This window comes from Papio anubis, chromosome 2 (genome assembly GCF_008728515.1).
Source record: "Papio anubis isolate 15944 chromosome 2, Panubis1.0, whole genome shotgun sequence".
NCBI lineage: Eukaryota > Metazoa > Chordata > Mammalia > Primates > Cercopithecidae > Papio > Papio anubis.
In genome coordinates this window covers 191667334-191674317 of record NC_044977.1, presented here as the reverse complement: position 1 = coordinate 191674317, position 6984 = coordinate 191667334, and positions in this window count along the sequence as shown.

The window sequence follows — 6984 nt, the reverse complement described above, 5'->3', positions numbered from 1 at the left end:
AAGAAGGGAGTGGAGCCAGATGGTTTCCATATTTTGAAGTCCTCCTCCCCAAACCCCTCAGCTCTGCCATTCTTTGCTTCTAGGAAACACATTTCTTTCTCACACCGCAAACCCGGAGGTGAGGGAGGTCAGGCAGGGGCAAAGGTAACTAGGCAGAGAAACTTGCTCTGCAGGCTCGATTACCAACACGTTTAAGGAAAAGGTAAACAACTGTGGATTCTGAGATTTCTTCGAACAGTGTGGTACACCTTGGATAGAGTGTAGAACCTGTGGCCACAGAGGAGAGCTAAATTAACTGGCCTGGGTCAGGGATGTTTGGGGCACCCATGAGCTCAGCCTTAACCAGCATCACATGCTCCTCAGTAGCACAAGAAAACCACCAGGGTTTAGGCGATCAAAAGCAATGCCATTGCTTTCCACGCTATTGCATGCTCTTCTTCGGGGGTAGGAGAGCAGAACTGGGGCAACAGGGGCAGTAACCTGCTCATTCGTTTCTCCGCTCATGCATTCACTCAGCAGGTGCTAACCACCTACATACACAGGCCCTAGGGATGCACAGGAACTGGATGAAGCATGCGCAGAGGCTGCCAATGGGTCTCTGAGCTTCGCTTCTTTGACACTTTCAGGTTATGTATTAGATCTGTAACAAGAGGCTGGGCATAGTGGTTCACGCCTGTAATCCCAGCACTTGAAGAGGCTGAGGCAGGAGGATCGCTTTAGCCCAGGAGTTTGAGACCAGCCTGGGCAACATGACGAAATCCCATCTGTAAAATAAAAAAAAGAAAAAAAAATCTTTAAAAAATTAGCTAAGTGTGGTGGCACGTGCCTGTAGCCCCAGCTACTCAGGAGGCTGAGGTGGGAGGATCACCTGAGCATGGGGTTGGGTGGGTGTCGAGGCTGTAGTGAGCTGTGATTGCACCATTGCACTCCACCCTGGGTGACAGAGTGAAACCCTGGCTCAAAAAAAAAAAAAAAAAATGTCTAACAAGAGAAAGCCATTCACAAGGAAATGTATCTTTTCTCTAGCTCTTAATGAATAATGAGCCTGGATGGCCACAGGTCCTTAACTGAGTACGCTTATCTCTGTCAGTAGAGTTCCTGTTTGTCCTTCAGAGTCCGTCTACTTCCCCTGGAAAGCCTGTCCTCGTATTTCTAGGCAGATGTGATCTGTCTGTCTTCTGGTCATCAGTAGCATTTGGTGGTCCCACTCAACTGGCTGACGCTCAACTAGCACGATTTTTTCTTTTTTTTTTTTTTTTGAGACGGAGTCTTGCTCTGTCACCCAGGCTGGAGTGCAGTGGCCGGATCTCAGCTCACTGCAAGCTCCGCCTCCCGGGTTCACGCCATTCTCCTGCCTCAGCCTCCCAAGTAGCTGGGACTACAGGTGCCCGCCACCTCGCCCGGCTAGTTTTTTGTATTTCTTAATAGAGATGGGGTTTCACCGTGTTAGCCAGGATGGTCTCGATCTCCTGACCTCGTGATCCGCCCGTCTCGGCCTCCCAAAGTGCTGGGATTACAGGCTTGAGCCACCGCGCCCGGCCAGCACGATTTTTTCTTGTGCCTGTGTTTTTTTCTCCTTTAGACTGGTAGCTCCTCAAGGGCAGGGACTATTGAGTCACAAGAAGAATGAGACCACACTGAAGTGGTCTGTATCCTGGCTGTGAGTCTGTGTTAGTCTCTAAGTTTTACCATGAAGGGAAACTGGGTAAAGAATACAAAGGATCCCTGTGGATTACTTCTTACAACGGCAGATGCATCTACAATTATCTCAGAAAGTTTCATTAGAAAAAGATGCATGGAATTATAAAACCTCAAAGTTGAAAGAAACTCAAGAGGTCACTTAGCCCTGTCATTATCCAACATGTGCATTTCTGTGACTGCATCTCACCTACAGATTCACCCAGGCTCTTTTTCAAATTCTAGTAAGGGAGAATTCACCGTCTCGTGAGAAAGAGCATTACATTTTAAGACAATTCCATTTTGAGTCAAAATTGGCCAGGCTATGACTTCCTCCTTGGGCCCACAGGAATGCATTGCTCTCTTATCCCCGTGACAACCCTTTGGGTGTGTGAAGGTGGTCCTTACGGCCTTCTGGGTCTCCTCCAGGCTGTAGCGTTTCAGTTCTCTGAATTTACCTCCACAATTTTGAGTTCTTGTATCATCCTGGAGTCTTTTCATCTGCATGCACTTCTTCTTTTTTTTTTTTTTTTTTTTTTTCAGACAGAGTCTCGCTCAGTCGCCCAGGCTGGAATGCAGTGGCATGATCTCGTCTCACTGCAACTTCCGCCTTCTGGGTTCAAGCAATTGTCCTGCCTCATTCTCCCGAGTAGCTGGGATTACAGGCACCCACCATGATGCCTGTATTTTTGGATTTTTAGTAGAGATGGGGTTTCACTATGTTGGCCAGGCTGATCTTGAACTCTTGACCTCAAGTGATCCACCTGCCTCGGCCTCCCAAAGTGCTGGGATTACAGGTGTGAGCTACCACACCCAGCCTATCTGCGTGTTCTTCATATGTTACAGAATCCTGTTTCAGACCATAGTGACTTATGAACTTGTTAATGGAGTCCTTAACTATACTCAAGCCAGGAGCATCAGTAGCGTTCTGGCCAGTAAAACACTACTGGTTTGAATACAGTTAAGAACTCCATTAGCAAGTTCATACTTACTCTATACCATTGACTTATAGTAAATGTGAAGTCCACAAAAACCTTTCAATCTTTTTTTTTACACCAGCCGCACTCAAGCTCTGCTTCCCTTATGTTGGTGATTGTTTCGTTTTATTTTGTTGACTCAAATGTGGGACTTTATATTTCTCTATACCTGGTTGCAGTGCTACAGATTCATCAGTTGAAAACATGAGGGAGGTGAGTCTGTGTATGTGCTGCGTGGGCTGGACTGCACCCATAGCCATGTGCCCAGAGACGTATGAGTACTTCCAGCGCTGGCAACCCTAGGGTATTGCTCACTGTTGTTGAATAGCAGAATCAGTTTATTTTTATAACAACTATTGACTGTGGAACGGCTTAGCAGAACCTCCTGGGTTTCACAACTCTTCCGGCTCTATTACATATGCGTAACGATGCCAGCCTGGCTCCCATCCTCCCTCCCCGTCCCCATAGAGATGCCTACGGGGAACGAGAGCATCGGGTTAAGGCTCCGTGTTAAGCATCTGGGCTCAGGGAGACAGGGAGGATGTGTCTGTGGGACCTTAGAGGGCACAGCTGTCTCACCCACAAATACATGAGAGGAGAAGGCAAGGATTTTGGCCTTTTCAGTGGACAGTGGGAAACATCACCTGCTTATGTAAAACCTGTGAGATTCAACTCTTTCTGGGGAGGCATAAACTCAGTCTAGAGCCCCAAGCTTCATCTTACCCTGTGTTCTTTTCCGTTGCTTATCTCGGCATCAATGCATTGTTTTACTGGCCCATGAGAGAGCGGGGGAAGTATATCCCCATCTCTTCCCCCCATTTAAATACCTGCAAATGCATTTGAACCCGGGCCTGAAGTAGCGGCGGGATTCTGACAATAGATAAGAGGAAGGGCACACCAAGAAGACAGGTCACTTGTGTGACGATTGTGGCAGGAATGGAATCCAGGATAATAGGAGCCTGGGAGGCCAAGGCTGCAGTGAGCCAAGATTGCACCACTGCACTCCAAGCAGGGCAACAGAGCAAGACCCTGTCTCAAAACAAGAAACCCCCAAATGCACACCTACATGATGCCTTCCTGAGTTCTTCCGACGACTGTAATCTCTGTCTTCTCTGTGTTTCTCTCTTCTGTCTGGGCAGAGCCATCATTTGCAAGCTCCACCATCCTGACTGCGTTCACAGAGGAGTGTCACACTTGGTATTGGAACTTGCCTCATGTGGGCCCTATTTTGTCCCACTTCCAGCTAGTCTATGTCTGTGGCCTACCCAACATCCATTCTTCCCTTTTTCCACAGCAGTAGAAATTTTAGCAGACCACAAGGTCACTCAAAGAAAATAGGAATCCCAGCCTTTCCAGCTAGGTATGGCCACGTGACCAAGTTCTGGCCAGCGGGATGTGAGGAGAAACGTGCCCGCAAGGGGAAGGGGCTTGTCCAACCAGGCTCCCTTCTGCCTGTCCACGGGTGGAACGTGGATGTGGTGGTGAGCTATGCTGAACAAGGCACATGAGGGCGACCATCTAGACGTGTCGGAACAAGAAGAGAAAAGACGTTTGAGCCTCCAATGACTTCACTGAGCAGGGTCATTTTATCAGACTTCACTTAAGAAACACATGTCTTTTTTTTTTTTGAGATGGAGTCTTGCTCTGTCCCCCAGGCTGGAGTGCAGAGGCATGATCTCGGCTCACTGCAACCTCCACCTCCCGGGTTTAAGCGATTCTCCTGCCTCAGCCTCCCAAGTAGCTGGAACTACAGGCATGTGCCATCACTCCCAGCTAATTTTTGTATTTTTAGTAGAGATGGGGCTTCACCACATTGGTCAGGCTGGTCTCAAACTCCTGAACTTGTGATCTGCCTGCCTTGGCCTCCCAAAGTACTGGGATTACAGGTGTGAGCCACCGCACCCGGCCCATGTCTATCTTTTTAAAACCACAGTTACTCTGGGTGTCTGTGCCATGTAGCTGGGCCTGTATCCTAACGCATACAGTGTACCACCCCACTTTACGCTTGGCCTCCATGGGCTTCCCTCTCTCTGCGCCTCTCTACCCTCCGGCCCACTGCCTTAGCTCCTAGCTTCTTGGCTTGTCCCTCCTGCCTTGGCCTGACCCGACCTTCTGAGAGGCTTCTCTGGCACTGCCCCGACAGGCAGGCATGGCAGGGGGAGAGTACTGGGGCTCAGGCTGGCATTTCCAGATTCTGTTTGCTTTTGGCTCCACGCTTGCTCCTTGGGTATTAGACACCAAGCACTTCGCGTCTCCTGAGCCCTCATCCCGTCAGCTTGGTCTCCCGGTAGCTTACTCATAGCAGGCCCTTAATCAGGTGTATAGATCCCCATCCCGGGATTCCTAGAGCTCCACAATGAGCCCTGAATGGTGCCAAATGCTGTGGGCTCATTACTAGCTTTTCCCAGTTATTGAAGCCTATCCAGCTGGAAAACGCAATTGGATCAATACATCAACTTGCCAAATGCTTCCCAACTGGGGCTCTTCCAAGAAGTTTTTCTCTCCAGTGAAATGGGGAGCGTCATGGCATCCAGTCCTACTCAGTCCCAGGCACCTCAGCTTCCCTGAGGTGCGCTATGCCCGCCTACAACCTCGAAGTGTTAAGTAACACACCCAGAGCAGGTTAAGTCTTAATCACTGATCCGAGAAGAAAGACTTGGTTAGTACTGTAATTCCGGTAACACTTAAAAATAACTTCTCCTGGGGAGCTGAGTGGGAAAATTGACTGGGAAAGACAATGGAGCCCCTTAATTAAGCAGCTGATGAGAGGACAGGTACACCCGCTGTGCTAGACTTTCTAGGGCGAGGAGAGCTGGAAGCCTTGCTCCTGTGTACCGGAGAGCATGGTTTCACCTGTGGCATCAGATCTGGGGAAAGGAGACATGTTTGGGTGGGACTTTACCACCCCCTCTTCCGGTGACTAGTGTGGAGAAGATGCAATAGAGACTCAGAAGTCATTGGATACAGGCCAGGCGCAGTGGCTCACCCCTGTAATCCCAGCACTTTGGGAGGCCAAGGCAGGTGGATCACCTGAGGTCAGGAGTTTGAGACCAGCCTGGCCAACATGGGGAAATCCTGTCTGTACTAAAAACACAAAAATTGCCTAGGTGTGGTGGCACATGCCTTTAATCCCAGCTATTCAGGAGGCTGAGGCAGGAGAATTGCTTCAACCTGGGAGGTGGAGGTTGCCGTGAGCTGAAATCACACCACTGCACTCCAGTCTGGGCGACAGAGCGAGACTCCATCTCAAAAAAAAAAAAAAAAAGGAAGTCATTGGATGTAGAGGACAGAGCATCAACTCAGAAGTGAGAAAACCATGTCCCAAGTAGCAGCTCTGCACTTCCTGCTTCCTGAGTGGCCATAAGCAAGTCCCTGAAGCTTCCTGGCTCGTTCCCCTCATCGTCCTAGTGGGAGGAGGGGATGACGTGTTCTCCGAGCCCTTTGCAGCTGCGACATTCTGGAAGGCTGGTGCTTTTCCATGGTCATCTGCTTCATGGTTTCCTTCAGTAGCTCTCTGCCTTTACCCCAGCCTTGCTATCCACACTTTCCGATGACTCCTCACTCCTCCCAGCCGTCTGCTCCTCCTGTCGTTGAATTAGACATTCAAGCACACTCAGAGTTTGCCATAAACACAGAATCCCATGAACAGCAAACAGAGAGGGCCTGGAGGCAGAGGCAGCACGGAGCCAGGTCGCTGTGAGCCAGGCTCTGTCGCTGCCTCTCAGGCCTGTTATTTACTGGCACCTGCTCTGAGCCCAGCCCTGTGCTGGGGTGTAGGGAAGTCAGGGAAAGATGGCTCAGGTTCCTCCGTTCATTTCAGTAATTTCTTTAGGACTCTGAGTTGTTTTCGTTCTGTTTTTCCAGCCAGTTCCAAAGTCTTACCACACATCCTCACCACCTCATTCACTCATCCACATGGTCCTTCTCTCTTTTTTTTTCTTGAGATGGAGTTCTGCTCTGTCGCCCAGGCTGGAGTGCAGTGGCATGATCTCAGCTCACAGCAACCTCTGCCTCCCGGGTTCAAGCAATTCTCCTGCCTCAGCCTCCTGAGTAGCTGGGATTACAGGCGCCGCCACCACGCCCAGCTAATTTTTGTATTTTTAGTAGAGACGGGGTTTCCCCATGTTGGCCAGGCTGGTCTGGAACTCCTGACCTCGTGATCCGCCCTCCTCAGCCTCCCAAAGGGCTGGGATTACAGGCGTGGGCCACCGCACCCGGTCTGTAGTCCTTCTTTAGTTCCTCTTTTTCCCACCTGACTGAATCATCGTAAGCTCTCCAGTAATGGCTTATAAGCCAGTAATAATAATGAGTGGCTCCCAAAGGAAAGAGT